General features: G+C 38.3%; 1 protein-coding gene across 3 annotated transcripts in view; it reads right to left on the reverse strand.

The window, feature by feature from the left end:
* Positions 1 to 19,360, reverse strand: part of NUMA1 (nuclear mitotic apparatus protein 1) — an 85,690-nt gene that overhangs the window by 58,324 nt on the left and 8,006 nt on the right. Inside the window, exons 2-3 of one of the 3 annotated variants that reach the window (XM_072610290.1) lie at positions 14,640 to 14,697; positions 2,872 to 2,910 (exon numbers count right to left, since the gene is read on the reverse strand). The exons of the other annotated variants lie outside the window; for them this stretch is intronic. The gene's annotated coding sequence lies outside the window, so the exon portion shown is untranslated. The remainder of the gene's footprint in view (positions 1 to 2,871; positions 2,911 to 14,639; positions 14,698 to 19,360) is intronic. 3 annotated transcript variants of the gene reach the window in all.

Consider the following 19,360-nt stretch of genomic DNA (forward strand, 5'->3'; position numbering starts at 1 on the left):
CTTAATGAGATTGGATTAGTTTTTGCAACTGTCATATCACACTACTGACACTGACACCACTAAAACGTCCAGACTTTTTTTTAAAGTGTACTTGTGTATATACTATACAACTCTCCCATTTTGTAGTTAGAAAATTGATCATTCTCAATATACATTTATCCTTGTTAAATTTCGCCTTAATTACATTTAGCCCCATTTTAACCTGTCAAGATCATTTAGAAACTTTTCAACTAATGTGTTACCCATTCCAGCTTTATATTATCTACACATCTGATAAGCATTCCATCTCCACCTTTAGGTAAATCATTCATAGAATTAAGAGAATTTGGGAGGTGGAAGAGACCCCAGTGGCCATGAAGTCTAATCCAATCATACATGAAAGAGATCCCTATTATAACATGCCTGACAAGTTAGTTGTCTAGCCTCTGCTTATAGACCTCCATGGAAGGAGAACCCACCACCTCGAGGTAACCGAACCTACTTTTGGATAGTTCTAATGATGAGGAAGTTTTCCTTAATATCAGACCTGAATTTGCCTCTTTTCAACTTCTGCCACTGCTCCTGGTTCTAACTTCTGGAGCCTTCCTCTACATGATAACCTTTCAAACACTTAAAGACAGCCATCATGTCCCACGTGAGTCTTCTCCAGGCTAAACATACCCAATACGTTCAACTGATTCTGATATGTCATGGAATCAAGGGCCCTTCACATCATAGTTGTCCTGCCCTGGATATTTTTCAGCTTACCAAGGTACTTCTTAAATTGTAGTGCCCAGAATTGTAATATATTTTATAACTCCAGATGTAGTCAGACAAGGGTAGAGTATGGGTGGACTATGAATTTCCTGTTCCTGGATATCATGCTTCTTTTAATGCAGCTGAAATTTGAATTTGTTTTTTTGGTTGCCACATCACACTGCTGACTGATTGACTCAGCATGCAAGCCACTAAAATGCTCAGATTTTTTTCAGAACAATTGCTGTCTAATCATGTCTCCTCCACCTTGTACTTATGAAACTGATTTTTTAAACTTAACTTTACTTCATTTATCCCCTACTACACTTTATCTCATTAGATTCAGCTGAATATATTCTAGCCTGTCAAGATTTTTTTGCATCGTCTTTCCTCCAGTGTGTTAAGTCTCTCTCCTAGCATTATATCATCTGCACATTTGATAAGTGTGCCATCTATGCCTTCATCCAAGGCATAAATGTTAAAATTGACAAAATATTAAACAGCACAGGGTAAACCAAAAAGATTCATGGGGTACTCAATCATGCTGACACTGAGGCATTAGCAACTACTTTTTGAGTGTGGCTATTTAATCAGTTCTAAAACCATCTTATTGTATTATCATCTATTTCAGAGATCTAGTGAGATTTCTCTATCTTCTCCACAAGAATAAAATGACTAAAGTTAGCCTATATCTAAACATCCTCTCTCATCTCTTAGTTTAGTAACACTGTCAACACATGAAATGAGGTTAGTCTGGCATGATCTTTTCTGATGAAGTTATGCTAGTTCCCTGTAATCACTGCTTCTTTTTCTAGATTCCTTAATTAATCAAACCTTAAAGCAGCAAAGAAATATAAACTGGTTCAAATTCCTTTTTCATCTATAAGAAAAGTCAAGTACAAAGATATTATGTGACATCTCTCATCAAGTGTCTCTTCACAGCTTCACAGCAGGAAAAAGTCCAGTTGGCTTGTCTTAGTATTTAAAATCTTTCATGAAAAATTTCTTTCTAGACATTTACTAATGATCTATTTATTTATTCTAGAATTCTGTTACGAATTAATTCCAAACCACCCATTTAGTTGCCAAACTAACTTTCCTAAAGCCCAGATTTGACAATGTCACCACACTAACTGAATAAATTCCCAGGGCTCTTAATTACTTCCAGGATTCAATATAGAAGGTTCTGGCATTTAAGATCACTGACAACCCAGCCCATTCCTACCCTTCCACAGTCTTCTTACACCTTGTCAAGATATCAGGAGACAACCTGTTTTCCAGAGCTGAGGCCCTGCAAGCAAGCTGTACCCTGAGTTTGGTATAACAACAATCCTTTGCTCACCCTCTGGATGAATTAATGGTCTCTGAGCTCAGGTAAGCACAAACAGGCCCAGACATGAAGCCCTGCTATGAAATGGACTTCTTGTCACTAGACAACTTTGCCTCCCTGCTGCCGTTAGCTTCACTACTGTTGGTACACTACACTGTTTGACTCTTTGTCTAGCCCCAATAAAACAGGTCCCCCCACTAGGAGTGGGGCCCCAGCACATGTATTTTATTCCTTCCTTGTTTGCAAGACATCTTCCTCACTTTGATCCCACTTTACTGGCTTACTTACACACAGGATACACTATCTCCTAATTCTTCCTACTTGCACTGGCATGCCTCTCCTCACCTCTGCCTCCAAGCTTATCTGTTTTTATCAAGACTCAGCTCAAGTCCCATCTTCTGCAGGAGGCCTTTCCCAGTACCCCTCCTCTTCTCTGGTTAGCTAATGTCATCAATGTTCATCCATTTAAGATTTATATATCTTTTGTGTACATATTTATTTGCATGTTACTTTCATTAGAGGAGAGGGACTATGTTTTTGCCTTTCTTTGCATTCCCAGCACTTAGTTTAGTGGAGGGTCCTGCACACAATAAACAATAAAAGTTTGTTAATTGACCAAACACTCCATTCTTTTTCCCTTTTAGGGTAGTTTGTGTGGAATCAGGACATTTTCATTTCTCCTGTTGGTACTTCTTCCACAATCTTTCAAAGATAACTGACAGTGTCTCAATAATCACACTGGCCAATTCTTTTAGTACCATGGGTACTTCAAATCATTAAAGGTAATTGGGGGCTTTCTTACTTACCTTGGGTTTTAACTCCCCACAAGACACTTCTGTTCCGTCCTTAAAGAAGTGAAACCAAATGAGAGTTAGGGAGCTATACCTTCTCTCTGTTGTCCCTTATCTCTTCTTTGAGCCTCCTCTTTTTCCTAATAAATTCAACAAAACCCTAGTACCCAGTGTCCTAGAGGCCTTCCTCACTTTCTTCTGACATCTCTAGGGTTCCAATGAAGCACTCTGGCTGTCTACCTGACGTCCATATTTTTCATTTCTTTTTAAAAATTTCCTTTTTAATTGTAATTTTTAAAACATTTTCAAGTAATAAGTATTTTTTCATTATTCTGTCCCTCCCCCTCCCCCATTAGGCAAATTTTCAAAACACACAGACAAATCCAAAAGATAAATCCCTTAATACATATCTACATTCTGCCAAAACAAATTGCCACACTAGCCATGTCCAAAAATGTGTCTCTTTCTTCACTTTAAGTTCATTATCTATTTCTGTCAGGAGGTGAGTTAAGGGTTTCATTTTCATTCTTTTGATTTTGTAGTGTATCATGGTGTTGGATCAGGGCTCTAAATACTCTTTCAAAGTTGTTCTTCCCTATAATGTTATCATTGTATAAAGTGTTCTATATTTCTACTCACCTCATTCTGCATCAGTTCATAAAAGTTTTCTCTGTTTCCTCTGATATTATCCATTTCATCATTTTTGTGACACTATATAGTATCCTATTACATTCATATGCCACAATTTGCTTAGCCATTCTATTAAGACACTCCCTTAATTTCCAATTTTTGGTTACCATGAAAAGAGCTGCTATAAATACTTTGTACACATGGATCCTTTTCCAATCTCTCTGGCATATAGGCCTAATAGTGGTAAAACTGAGTCAAAAGGTAGGTATAATTTGGCGACTGAATGAGCATAGTTCCAAGCTGGTAGTATGGTGAACCGGTCCAACCATTCTGGAGAACAATTTGGAATAATGCCCAAAGGAGTATAAAACTATATACTCTTTGTCCCAGCAATACTACTGGGAGGTCTATACCCTAAAAAGATAAAAGGAAAAGTACCTATATGTACATTATATATACACACACACACACACATACATATACACATACACGCACACACATCTATAGCTATATCTTTTTGTGGTGACAAAGAGAGGGTGCTCATCAATCAGAATGGCTGAATGAGTTGTGACAGATGGTTGTGATGAGAGTACTATTTTGCTATAAGAAATGACAAGGGGTGTTTTCAGAAAAACATAGCAAGACCAAATGAACAGATGAGAAATTAAGAGGGAAGAACAGGAAGACCATCGTGTACAATAATTGCAATGTTGTAATGAAGATCAACTGTGAAAGACTTGGCCACTCTGATCAATACAATGATCCAAGACAATTCCAAAGGACTCAAAATGAAAAAATGCTATCCACCTCCAAAGATAAAGAAGTGATGAATTCTGAGCGCAATTAAAATATAATTTTCTTTATTTTTCCTGCTTTTGGAGGGAAATAATGGAAATGTTTTTTCATGATTTCCCGTGTATAATTAATTGATATCCCATTGCTTGCCTTCTCGGTGGGTAGGGAAGAGAGTGAGATGGAAAGAATTTGGGACTCAAAATTCAAAAAGAAAAGGATCATTAAAAATAAATAAATGATTCCTTAAAAGAAAGATTACACAGTTTATTTTAATAAAAACTTCAGTCAACTCAAAACTAAAATAAAGTCAATGATGAGATATAGAGAAAAGAAAATAGGCACCCATAATTTGATTATAGCTACTATACTAGAACCCGTTGTTAATGTCTCAAATCTATTTTTCTCTTCCAAATGCCCTGCTTTCAATTATCAAATATGAAAAATAGCACCAATGTATGTAAATTCTTCAGTTTCTTGCCCAGAACTTCAAAATCCCTAGCAATGCTGTGATTCCTTCTGATAGCATCATCTGTTTCCAGATGAATCATCAAAAGTGGTAATCAAGGAATGACTGAACAAACTGGTATATGAATAATGTGGAACATTAATGTGCAGTAAAAAAATTACAAGAGAGGAATTCAAGGAAACATGGGAAGAGTTGTATGAAATGATGCATAATGAAATAAAAGCCATTAGAAGTTCATTGCAAGTAGATATCATTTCATTCTTTGTATTTGTATCCCAGCATCTAGGCCTACAGTAATCATTTAATAAACGCTTATTTTTGATTGAAGTACCACAAGAACAAAATAGACAATGACTTCAACAATAAAACTGAAAAGTTCACTAAAAGGAAGCTGAATCCTAACATGCCAGTCTCTTCTCCAGATAAAAGTGGTGAGAAACTTTTAGGCAGAATGGTGTATACCTCACCAGGTGCTTTGGTTTGTTTACTTTTGTCACAAGAGATTAAGTGTAGGGGTGGGAGGAGAGACACCACACAGTATTTTCAAAAATCACATGAAAAAACATGTAATCATTTTTAAAGGAAAGAAATGAGAACTGTTATGATTAAGTACTCTTAGACTCAATTTTCCCAAAGGCTCTCTAACCTTATCTTGTCTTACCCCAAAAGAAAGCTCTGAAAAACCTGAAAAGACTTACATGAGCTGATGTAAAATGAAATCTACTGTGTACAAAATGACAACAATACTGTAAGATGATCAGCTGTGAATGACTTGGCTATTCTCAGCAATGACAACTCTGAAGGAATTATGATGAAAAATGCTATCCATCCCCAGAGAAAGAACTGATGGTATCTGACTACACAGATTAAAGCGTATTTTTTTCACTTTATTTTTCTTGAGATTTTTTTTTGAATATGTTTTCTTTCACATAACTATTATGGATATGTTTTGCATAACTACACATGTATAACTTATAACGAATTGTTTGCCTTCTCAATGGGGAAGGGGAGGGGAGGAAAGGAGAAAATTTGGAACTCAAAGTTTTAAAAACAAATGTTAAAAATTGTTTTTACATGTAACTGGAGAAAAATAAAATACTAAATAAATTTTTTTTAAAAAGCTCTGAGTTAAACACACCTTGATCCACTGATATGAAGTGTACACTTTGGCACTAGACAACCAAGTTACTATCACTGCAGTCCTGGGTGGCCTCCAGCCTTAGAATCTACACCTCTAGTCAGGTAATTGCCAATGTTAAGGCCATAAAAATGCAGAAAAGTCTGTGAAGTATCAGAACCTGTTTAGTCACTATCTGGACTAAATTATACTCATATATATCACAGATAAGTAACACACAGACAGGAGGGAAAAAAAGGGAGAAGAAAGGTAGTGAAAAGAAAAAGATGTATATGCTGAGAGAAAATAAAGTGCACCAATTATTTCAAAAAGTTATATTGTAAGATATAGTTCACAGGACGATGAAAAATGTCGGCAAAAAGGAATTTTAGTTCCAACTCTGCCAGTGACAGGGAACTTCCTTCTGCTTGCCTCACTTTCTCCATCTGTAAAATGAATATAGACCACCCTTATAATCAGAAGACAGAGGGCTGTAGACACTCAAGGTAAAAATCACTCTCTAAAACACAAAAATTAAGAAGATAGGAAATAAAAAAGACATCCAAAGAGGAAAGAGGAACCTTAACTGAGGTGAAACATAACATCTAGTGCCCTGGTGAAAACAGACATTGACCAGCTTGCCCCATTTGGAGGAGGGTCGCAATGACACAGCTGCACCTGAAGAGATCAATTCAACAGGAACTTAGAATTTTACTATATCTGATTTATTTACAGAATCCTTGGACATAAAGAGAAAAAAATAACATAGAGTGAAACAAAGTACAGAGTGCTGGATCTGAGGACCTCAGTCAAGTCATTTAATTTTCTGGGCCTCATGTACCTCTTCCAGAAAACAAGGGTATTGGTGTAAAATGGCTGAATAAATTATTGCATAGGAATGTCATGGAATATTATTGTGCCATAAAAAATTATAAATAGAAGGATTCAGAAAATCCTTGGAAGATTTCTATGAAGTGATGAAAAGTGAAATTAGCAGAACCAGAAGAACAATTTATTGTGATGACTAAATAATGAAGGAAAACCAACTCAGAAAGACTTCAGAATTCTGACCAATGAAAATAACCAATGATAACCTCAAAATGTGCTCTTAGCAAATAATAAAAGTTTTTAAAAAACCACAAAACCTTTTGAACCAAAGAAGTCAATTCTAGGTACCAAAGACAGAAAGAAAAGTTCCCACATTCAATCTTTCACTACAGCTCATGGATTTCACCCTTGCAACTTCTCTCCAATATACCTAATTCTGTCCTCTGACACTGCCACCACTTTCATGCACTCCCTCTTCACCTCATGCCTGGATTACTGCAATAATCTGCTGGTGAGTCTGCCTGACTCTTCCCTCCCCATTGCAATTCATCCTCCATTCAGCCACTGAAGTACCATGTCACCATCATCCCATCCCACTCCTGTCTCTCAATAAACTCCAGTGGTTCCCCATCACCTCCATGATCAAATACAAAATGTTCTATTTGGCATTCAAAACCCTTTATAAACTAGCCCCTTCCTATCTTTCCCTGGCTTCTTACATTTTATTCCCCAACATATATTCTTAGATCCATTGACACTGGTCTTGTAGTTATTCCTTTTGTTTTTTTTTAAATATAAAATTTATTTATTTTTCAGTGCTTAACATTCACTTCCACAAGAATTTGAATTCAAAATTTTCTCCCCATCTCTCCCCACCCCCCACCCCAGTCCAGTATGTACCCCATCCACCCCTTCCTCCAGTCTGTCCTCCCTTCTATTACCCACCCTTCTTCCATTCCCCCTTCCTCTCTATTTTCTTGTAGGGCAAAATAGATTTCTATACTCCATTGCCTGTAGAGCTTAATTTCCAGTTGCATGCTAAAACAATTTTTAACATTCACTATTAAAGCTTTGAATTTTGATATTCTCTCTCTCCGTCCCTCCCCACCTACCCTCATTGAGAAAACAAGCAATTCAATATGGGTCATACATGTGCTACAATGCAAAGCACTTCCATAATAGTTATGTTGAAAAAGATTAACCACATTTCCCTCTGTCCTGTCCTGCCCTTCATTTATTCCATTCTCTCCCTTGATCTGTCCTCTCACAATAGTGTTTGCTTCTGATGATCCCTTTCCCCAGTTGGCTGTCTCTTCTATTATCTTCCCTCTCCTATTCCCTTCCCCCTTGCCTTCCTGCAGGGTAAAATAGCTTTCCATATTCAGTTAAGTGGGTGTTATTCCCTCCTTAAGCCAAATCCCAGAAGAGCAAGGCTCAATTATCTCCTTTCATCTCCTACCTCTTCCCCTCCATTGTAAAAGCTCTTCCTTCCCTCTTTTATGTGAGATGATTTGCTATATTCTACTTCTCTCTTTCTCTTATTCCTAGTACATTCCATTCAACAGGAAATTTTATTTTTTTAGGTATTCTCCCTTCATATTCAGCTCACCTTGTGCCCTTTGTCTCTGTCTGTCTCTGTCTCTCTCTATATATATACACACATACACCCATGTACATATACATACCTACACGTATATAATATATACATACATATATACCCTTACACACTTACATATACATATTCCCTCTAACTACCCTAATACTGAAAAAGGTCTCATGAGTTTCAAATAACATCTTTCCATGTAGGAATGTAAACTGTTCAATTTTAATGAGTTCCTTAAGGCTTTTCTTTTCTGTTTACCTTTTGCATGTTTCTATTGATTCTTGTATTTGAAAGTCAAATTTTCCATTCAGCTCTGGTCTTTTCAACAAAAATGCTTGGAAGTCCTCTATTTCATTGAAATTCCATTTTTTCCCCTTAAGTATTATACTCAGCTTGACTGGGTGGGTGATTCTGGGTTTTAATCCTATCTCCTTTGACCTCTGGAATGATATTCCAAGCCCTTTAATCCTTTAGTACAGAAGCTACTAAATCCTGTGTTACCCTGATTGTTATTGCACAATACTTGAATTATTTCTTTCTGGGTGTTTTTAATATTTTCTCCTTGACCTGGGAACTCTGGATTTTGGCTACAATATTCCTAGGAGTTCTCCTTTTGGGATCTCTTTCAGCAGGTGATCAATGAATTCTTTCCATTTCTATTTTGCCCTCTGGTTCTAGAATATCAAGGCAGTTTTATTTGCCAGTTTCTTGGAAGATGATGTCCAGACTCTTTTTTTGATCATGGTTTTCAGGTAGATCAACAATTTTTAAATTATCTCTCTTGGATACATTTTTCAGGACAGTCGTTTTTCCAAAGAGATATTTCACATTGTCTTCTATTTTTTTATTCTTTTGGTTTTGTTTTATAATTTCTTGGTTTTTCATAAAGTCATTAGCTTCTATCTGCTCCATTCTAATTTTTAAAGAACTATTTTCTTCAGTGAGCTTTTGAAAGTCCTTTCTCATTTGGCCAATTCTGCTTTTTAAAGCATTCTTCTCCTCACTGGCTTTTTGGACTTCTTTTGCCATTTGAGTTAGTCTATTTTAAAAGGTGTTATTTTCTTCAGCATTTTTTTTGGATCTCCTTTAGCAAGCTGTTGACTCACTTTTCATGATATTCTTGCATCACTCTTATTTCTCTTCCCAATTTTTCCTCCACCTCTCTTACTTGATTTTCAAAATCCTTTTTTGGGCTCTTCCGTGGCCTAAGACCACTGCATATTTATTTTGGAGGTTTTGGATGTAGAAGCCTTGACTTTGACATTCTCCTTTGATGGTATGCTTTGTTCTTCCTCATCCAAAAGGATGGAAGAAAATACCCTTTTTTTTTTTTTAAATTTAAATTTATTTATTTAAGTTTCCAACATTCATTTCCACAAAATTTTGGGTTCCAAATTTTCTCCCCGTTTCTCCCCTCCCCCCACCCCAAAACGCCAAGCATTCTAATTACCCCTATCACCAATCTGCCCTCTCTTCTAACATTCCTCCCTTCCCTTATCCCCATCTTCTCTTTTGTCCTGTAGGGCAAGATAACTTTCTATATACCCTATTACCTGTATTTCTCATTTCCTAGTTGTATGCAAGAACAATACTCAACAGTTGTTCCTAAAACTTTTGAGTTCCTATTTCTCTTCCTCCCTCCCTCCCCACCCACGCCTTTTGGGAAGGCAAGCAATTCAATATAGGCCATATCTGTGTAGTTTTACAAATGACTTCCATAATAGTCATGTTGTGTAAAACTAAGTATATCTCCCTCCATCCTACCCTGCCCCCCATTTCTTCTGCTCTCTCTTTTGACCCTGTCCTTCCCCAAGAGTGTTGACTTCTAATTGCTCCCTCCTCCCATTGCCCTCCCCTTCCATCATCCTCCCCACCCTGCTTATCCCCTTCTCCCCCACTTTCCTGTATTGTAAGATAAGATTTCATACCAAAATGAGTGTGCATTTTATTCTTTCCTTTAGGCAAATGTGATGAGAGTAAGCTTCATGTCTTTTCTCTCACCTCCCCTCTTTTTCCCTCCACTGAAAAGTCTTTTACTTGCCTCTTTTATGAGAGATGATTTGCCCCATTCCATTTCTCCCTTTCTTCTCCCAATATATATCTCTCTCACCCCTTAATTTCATTTTTTAAGATATGATCCCATCCTATTCAATTCACCCTGTGCTCTGTGTGTGTAATCCCACCAACTACCCTGAAAAAAGTTTCAAGAGTTACAAATATTGTCTTTCCATGTAGAATTGTAAACAGTTCAACTTTAGTAAGTCCCTTATGATTTCTCTTTGCTGTTTACCTTTTCATGCTTCTCTTCATTCTTGTATTTGAAAGTCAAATTTTCTTTTCAGCTCTGGTCTTTTCATCAAGAATGCTGGAAAGTCCTCTATTTCATTGAAAGACCATTTTTTCCCCTTTAGTATTATACTCAGTTTTGCTGGGTAGGGGATTTTTGGTTTTAGTCCTAGTTCCTTTGACTTCTGAAATATCATATTCCACATCCTTCCATCCCTTAATGTAGAAGCTGCTAGATCTTGTGTTATCCTGATTCTATTTCCACAATACTTGAATTGTTTCTTTCTAGCTGCTTATAATATTTTCTTCTTGACCTGAGAACTCTGGAATTTGGCCACAATGTTCCTAGGAGTTTCTTTTTTTGGATCTCTTTCAGGAGGTGATTGGTAGATTCTTTCAATTTTTATTTTGCCCCCTGGTTCTAGAATATCAGGGTAGTTTTCCTTGATAATTTCATGAAAGATGATGTCTAGGCTTTTTTTTTGATCATGGCTTTCAGGTAGTCCTATATAATTTTTAAATTGTCTCTCCTGGATCTATTTTCCAGGTCAGTTGTTTTCCAATGAGATATTTCACATTATCTTCCATTTTTTCATTCTTTTGGTTTTGTTTTGTGATTTCTTGGTTTTTCATAAAGTCATTAGCCTCCATCTGTTCCATTCTACTTTTTAAAGAACTATTTTCTTCAGTGAGCTTTTGGACCTCCTTTTCCATTTGGCTAATTCTGCTTTTTAAAGCATTCTTCTTCTCATTGGCTTTTTGGACCTCTTTTGCCAGTTGAGTTAGCCTATTTTTCAAGGTGTTATTTTCTTCAGCATTTTTTTGGGTCTCCTTTAACAAGATGTTGCCCCGTTTTTCATGCTTTTCTTGCATTTCTCTCATTTCTCTTCCTAATTTTTCCTCCACCTCTCTTACTTGATTTTCAAAATCCTTTTACTTCCATGGCCTGAGACCACTGAATATTTATTTTGGATGTTTGGGACACAGAAGCCTTGACTTTTATGTCTTTTCCTGATGGTAAGTATTGTTTTTCCTCATCAGAAAGAATGGGAGAAGATACCTGTTCACCAAGAAAGTAACCTTCTATAGTCTTACTTTTTTTCCCTTTCTGGGCATTTTCCCAACCAGTTACTTGATTTTTAGGTCCTTTGTCAAGAGCAGGGTATACTCTGGGGATCTGTAAGATCTCAGTTCCTCCAAAGTAGCACAATCAAGCGTGTACACTGGTCTGAGAGTAGTGAGAGATTTTTGTGCCCAGAATCTTAGCAGAGTTTCCTCTCCACAGGCATCTGACCTCCAGTTCCACCAAGCCAGCACTAGGGGGCTGGGATTCAGGCAAGCTGTGGGGGGAGGGCCGCCATTCAGTGCGAGACAAAGACTAGCTCCCTCAGGGCCTCTACATAGGGCTGAGGTAATATTCAACTCCTCAGTGACCCCAGGGGTTTTTATGATACAACAATAGATGCAGGCTGCTGTGGGGGCTGCTGTGAGAACTGCTGCTGCCAGCCCGATGTGGCCTCTGCGGCCCTCTGCTGCCTGAGACTGGAGCTATGGGAAGGCTCTTCTCCTTTCCTGGCCAGCTGAAAAAACCCTGTCACTGACCTTTCGTGCCTGTGGGTTGAGGGATCTGCCAACCTGCTGCTGCTGGGACTGGGGATTCCGAGACTGGAGATTTTGCCCCCAAGGGCTGTTCTCAAGCCTGGCCTCGAGGCCAAGGCTGGGCTGGACTCCGTTCCAGTCCGGTGCAAAAGATGTTTCCTATGGGCCTTTCAGGTCACCCTCCGCTGGAAATCTCCTCCACTCTGTTGTTCTCCACTTCTGCTGCTCCAAAATTTGTTGAGAGTCCCTCTCTACAGGTATTTTATGGGCTGTGTGGGGAGAGCCTCTGTATGTGTGCCTTTCTACTCTGACATCTTGGCTCTGCCCCCAAAAATACCTTTTCACCAAGAAGGTCACCTTCTGTAGGCTTATCTTTTTTCCCCTTTTTTGGGCTTTTCCCCCCTTTTTTGGGCATTTTCCCAGCCAGTTACTTGACTTTTAAGTCCTTTGTCAAGTGGAATGTATACTTTAGGGACCTGTAACTTCTCAGTTCCTCCAAAGTGGCACAATCAATGGAGAGAAGTTTATTTCTCTCTTGGCCTGTGCTCTTGTCTGTGAGCTAACACAAGCACTCTTTCTGCCCAGGATCTGCAAGTAGGGTTCCCTCTCTACAGCCACCACCAGCTCCATCACACTAGCCAGCGCTCTTCCTCACCCCAGGACCGCCACTCAGAGCTGAGATCCAGCTTGGCAGCTCAATTCCCCCAGGGTCTTTAGGCAGAGGGCTCCAAAAGAGGATACTGCTGTGACAGTGGCTGCTGTCACCCTGGGGCCGAGGCCAGACAGCGTTCCCTTCTCATTCAGGTGAAAGAGCTTTCTCACTGACCTCTGAAGCTGTCTTTGGTATTTGTGGGTTGAGAAATCTGGGAACCACAGGGCTATTCCATGCCCTGAAACCTGCTCCAGTCCTGTCCCTGCCACTACGGCCAAGGCTGGGCTGAGCTCTGCTCTGAGCCCAGTGCAACAGACCTTTCCTGTCAGCCTTCCAGGCTGTCTTGGGCTGGAAATCTCTTTCACTCTGTCATTTTGTGGCTTCTGCTGCTCTAGAATTTGTTTAGAGTCATTTTTACAGGTATATTGTGGGTTATGGGAGAGAGGTAGAGCAGTTCTGTCCTTCTACTCCACCATCTTGGCTCTGCCCCTCTAGTTATTCCTAAAACAAGACAATCCATCTCTGAGTTTTGGGCATTTTCTCTATCTGGCTTCCCAGGGTTCTTTTAAGTCCCAACTGAAATCCTACCTTCTACAGGAAGCCTTCTCAATCTCTCTGAATTCTAGTGCCTTCTCTCAATCATTCCCTATTTATCTTATATATAGTTTGTTGTCTTCCCATTAGAAAGCGAGTCACTTGAGGGCAAGGACTATCTTTTGCCTCTTTTTTTGCTTCCCCAAACCTTAGCACAGTGCCTGGCACATAAAAGGTGCCCAATAAAAGTTTTCATTTACTGATTTTATTTGACTATTTATTTACTAATATTAACTATACAGCAAAATATTTATAGTAGCACTTTTTGTGGTAGCAAAGAACTGTATACAAATTAGGTGTTCTTGATTGGGGAATGGCTAAACAAATTAGGATTCATGACAAATAGGAAGGATTCAGAGCAGAGGAAGACTTATGTGAACTAATACAGAGTAAAGCAAGCAGAACCAGGAAAACAATATGTACAAACCACAATGACTACAACAAAGCAAACAGAAAGAAAAAACAAAAGGGAATGCCCTGTAATTGACCAAGTTTGACATCAAAGAAAAAGTTTTACATGCTCCTTCCTCATTGCAGGAAATGGGTGTGTGTGGGAAGAGGGGGTGGAGAGAAGATTATGGGTGTGGAACATTAAGTCCAATATACTGCTTAGTTTCCTTTAACTGCTTTTTCTCTTTCATTTGTAATCTGTATTACAAGGAGATGGTTCCTGGGTTGAGAAGTAAGGAGGAAGAGGGTGAAATTCAGACTTTTTTTTTTAAAGACTCAGTAAAGATCTGATTACTTTCTCACCTGCTAAACAGGATGACACAAATTTCTGCCTTATGGCTGCCTCTACCTGAAACAATGATGAGGCTTTGTTAAAATAAAGGGCTTTATAAATGTCAGCTATTTTTCCTATTATAAGGAGTATAATCATGGGGCTTTATATTTGTACACAAATGTTTATTGATTTGAAAAAATTCAAATGTAAGACATTATTAGTCTTAGTTCATTGATTATGGCTGCCTTAATAATTTTTACTCTCTGGTCATATCTCACAATGAGAGACCATGTCCAGAAGAACTCTCTCCTTTTACCTCCCAATCTGAGCATGTTTCCCCCCCACCCCCACCATAGCTGCTCATGTGGCACACACTGTGTAGAGGCAGGCTCTAGGTGCTTCACTTTACTCTCAGTCATCTCTCCTTGCTGCCCTGATGCAGTTTTCTAATTCTAGAAACAATGAAGTTAATACTATCAATCTACTCACCTCCATCTCCACTCACCATCTCTGTGGCTTTACAAACCCCAATATTTTTCCTGAGGGCCTGTGGGAAAATAGGTACTTTAATGTACTGTTAATGATGATGTAAACTGGTCCACCTATTCTAGAAAATAATTTGGTAACCATGCTCCAAAAGCTAGGTCTATTCCTTAAAGAAATCAAAAAGGACCCAGCTACAAAAATATTTCTAACAAATCTTTTTGTGGTAGCAAGGAATTGGATAAACTATGGAGATGGCCCATTAACTGAGGAGTGGAACAAGTTATGGAATCTAGAGGTGATGGAATACTCTTGTGCTATAAGAAATTACAAAGGGAATAGTTTCAAAAGAACCTGGGAATGTATGAATGAACTGACAGAGAGTGAAGTGAGCAGAACCAGGAAGCAACTTATACAACAACAAAAACTGTGTAAAGATAAGCAACAATGAAAGTCTTAGGAATTCTAATCAATGTAAAGACCAACCACAAGTTCAAAGGACTCAAGATGAACTGCTTAGCCAGAAGTCATGGACTTAGGAGTGTAGATCAAAGCATATTTCCTTTTCTTTCTTTTTTCCAGTTAATGTGGGAATCTGTTTTGCATAAATATACAAATATCATGGGCTTAGTTTTTGTTGCCTTCACAGTGGATGAGGGAAGGGTGAAAAGCAGAATTTACTCTTCAAGTATAAACTTCTTAAGGACAGTTACTCATTTTTCTATTTATGTCTCCTGTGCTTGGCACATAGTAAATATGTAATAAATGCTTTTTCATTGATTCATTTAACTTATATTTATCTAGACATTTATAATTTACAAAATGCTCTATTATACATTATCTCATTGAGCCTCCCAACAATTCTTTAAGGTACAAAATAGCCAACAGAGCATGTATAGTGTGCTTTAAAATTCACAAAGTGCTTTACACAGGTTATCTTACTTGATTCTCAACAATCCTGTAAAGTAGGTGCTAATATTACCCCCATTTTACAGATGAGAAAATCGAGGCATAGAGAGGTTAAATGACTGGCCTATAGTCAAGTCTTAAGTATCAAGGCAATAGCTGAATTCAGGTTTTCTTGACTCTATGTCCCACTCTATCCACTGTGCCTACCAAACTGCTTACATGTGTTACTAATCTTTATTTTATAGATTAGATGGACAGAGATGAGGGTCACACAGAAAGTGGTGGGGATGACAATCAAATCTAAGCCTTCTGATTCCTGGTCTAGTGCTCATTCTTTCATATCACATTTTGTTCACGTTTAGGTAACACTGTGGAGTTTAATCATATTTAGTTTTGAGTGGAAAAAGAAACCCAGTCCCAAGATGCAGCAAAACAAAGCCAATTATTTATGTTCAGCCCCTGGAGTCACATGCTTAGCCTGGCTGTCTAGATAACTATTGTAAATTATTTACAGGCATTTAGGGGAAAACATTTCAATCCCATTAAGTTCTATGGAGTAAGGCCCCGATTTCAAGCAACCTAAATTTCTACTCAGATGCAGATCGATCCAAACATTTTGGAGAGCTATGTGGCAAAATGCAATAAAAGTCACAAAATTTAAGCATGATTTTTGGGCTTGATTCCATTGTTAGTATTTTATTCTAAAAATAATATAGAAAGGGAAAGGATCTATTTGTAAAAGGACATGAATAGCTCAGCCTTATCTGTAATGGTCAAAAAGGAAACAATCTAAAAACTGAAGAATGGGTGAGCAAATTATGATATGCTAATGTAATAGAATGTTAGGGTGACAAGTGATACAAGTGACAAGGCATGATCAGCAGGACTAAAGCTATATGGGTATTATAACTATTAAAAAAAGAAAACCTAAAGGTAGGAAAATCAATTATACAAAGTTCTCTGGCATTTATATTTAAAGTTCTTCATAACCTGGTCCCTTCTTCCAACTTTTCTTGCCTTGTATTACCTTCTACTGTCCTCAACATATTACTGAAAAGGTATTATGACCTACTTGGAGTCCCCCTCAGCTCAAATCTCCCTCTGCAGGAAGCCTTTGCTGCTACTCCCAGGGAAACCAGTCCCTTCCACCCTGATCGAGCTCATGTGTGTGTCTGTGTGTGTGTCTGTGTGTCTCTGTTTACCAGGTCATTTACGTGCAGACTTTCCCAATACAATGTGAGAGGCAGGGCCCATGTTTTTCTCTTTATCACTATCCCCAGTGCTTGCACAGTGCCTCAGGACACACGGTAAGCAACTGACTACATAAAAAGACACAGTTTGTTTATAAATGAAAGCAAAAGTCACTATTCCAAAGTTGTATCGTGGTTTTTTTTTAGGATCTGTGATTTCATCTAGTCCTAAAAATACGTTATTATGAGTCTTAGAGAATTGCTTCAACTCACAGAGGTTAAGGTCACCAACATGGTGTCAAAGGCTGAATTTTAATCAGATCTTCCTAAATCTAGCCATGCTCCATTGTTCACCCTCTGGTCACCTCCCCTCCCCCCCAAATTGTATTTCTTCCTATCAGTGTTTTATTCATGTTCCTGGCAAGCAACTAATTTGAAACAGGCAAATAGCTCAGATCCCTCATCCTGTATCATTAGACTCTCACTTGATGCAGATACTAACCCTAACCTGGCACCACAATGACGGACAACATGAAACCAGACCAAGGTTCCTTCAGATCTGCTGCTTCTCATACAGTCAGGTCAGGTAGGAATCAATGTGACCAGGAAACATTTGAAGACTTTCTAATGGATGGCCAACTACCAAGAACCAGAGGCAGGACACTTGGGGGTGAAGGAAAACTGATTACAGATTCTAAGTCATTCTCAAATTGTTAATACTTGCTCTTTTGAAAACTCTAGCTATTGGAATTTGGAAGAAGTCTTGATAACATGAAGTCTTATTTAGTTCAATAAAGGAAGCTTCTAGAGGTCACAACAGTCTGCTTACCAAAGATGTTGCAGAGGTAGAGGCAGGACTAAATATCCTCCATGGGACATTTCCAAATCTTTTTTTTTTATTCAAAGTATGGAGAGATGACTTTCACACAAGCACCACTCCTGTTTCACTCCCAAACAATAAACTGAGGATTTTAACCAATAATAACAAGAGAAGCTAAGTTAGCTTAGATATAACTCTGGTCTGACACAGAAAAAGTTGTTCCTTCTGATTCAGCAAAAAGTCCACCCACTTGTAGGATTTTTTTCCCTCTCTGATAACTCCCCATACTCAACTATTTTGGAGTTAGCAAGTTTTCACAGTGGAAAAACGAATCATATGGTCATAACAATTACTCCAAAAACCAGGCCTACCGTTCACAAACCCTACAAGCCAACTCAAACTTAGAAAAAGGGCGAAAAGCAGACATTCTGCTCAACTGAAGCCTTTCAGTGATACAGTGAGTTACGCAGAGTTTTCAAAAAATGTAAGTTTCTTACTACTTGAAGCACCACAGGAATTTTGAGGGGTCACTTTAACAAACTAGCATTGTATGGGCCTGCCCCTTTAAAAGACAATAAAGTGGCTTTGTTTATATAACCCTAATTAAACCAAAGAGGGAGGAAGATAGATTGGGGGGGGGAGGGGGTTGGATTCTTAGCATGGAGCCTAATAACAATAACAAACCACTCTCACTGAGTCTATTTTCCTTAGATTCAGACCATCAAAGGATCCAAATAGCAATTAACTATTAAAGTAGGAAGACCAGTAAAGCACAATCTCAATCCTAAAGAACTAATAATGAAATACACCTCCCTATTCTCAGTGGCAAAGGGGGTATTATACATGCTTTGTATATATACACTGTCAGATATCTTGAGTTAGACATATGTAAATATTTGTTTTCCTTCGTTACAAGGAAAGGCTGGGGGTGGGGGAAAGGGAAATGACTATGGTGCGATAACAAATACAATAAAACCTTTTTTTTAAATTCAGTGAGTTACAAGTTTAAAAAAATAAGTTGTCACTGGTTCCTCTAGCAACTGGTCCCTACTCGTAAGCATTTGTTTCATATATATATATATCTATATATATATCTATGATTATGTCAGGCTTCTTCTATTAACTAACATCACTATGCTGGCCATTAAGGAAGGGCTTTAAAGTAAAGATTAGAAATTAAAGTAAAGATTAGGGAGTCTCTAAATCCCCTAAATGGTCATCCTTCCCCATCCCAAAGCCTTCAAACAACGGACTCCTATCTGCTAGAGAACAGCTTTTCAAAGCACTAGCAAGTCCTGTGAAGTTTTTCTGAAGAAAGTCTCCAGAGTCTGCTTATATGGCTTCAAATTCAGTCACCTAGCAGCTAAAAGCAGAGGAGGAAGCATAAGCATTAGTGGAGTCCCACAGAAGATGGAATGAGTTGGTCTTGAGACTCATTACAAAGTTATATGTCTTCATGTTGTGTAGGTGGAAGCATGAATATTACAGAAGTAATTCAATATAGAAATGTCTCAAAATCCCCCACACCTCCAGTTTTTATGATGGGTTGTGCTTTACATTCAGGTTAAAACTGTTATTTCCCATTCATGTGATCCCATGCCCTTAGAGTTCAAGTTGTAGCAGGTGTTCCCAAATTGAAAAGGCTTCCCCTCCACCAAGGAGCAGCACAGCTGAACCTGGAGAGGCTTGAAACCAGGCTGGGTGTATTCTGGAGCCATAACATCTCTCAGTGCCTCTCTCTGCCAGAGTCTCTTCCAGAATCTGGAAGACCTAAGTTCAAAGCATTATGGAGGGGATTCTATCTGGGC

This window comes from Notamacropus eugenii, chromosome 5 (genome assembly GCF_028372415.1).
Source record: "Notamacropus eugenii isolate mMacEug1 chromosome 5, mMacEug1.pri_v2, whole genome shotgun sequence".
Taxonomy (NCBI): domain Eukaryota; kingdom Metazoa; phylum Chordata; class Mammalia; order Diprotodontia; family Macropodidae; genus Notamacropus; species Notamacropus eugenii.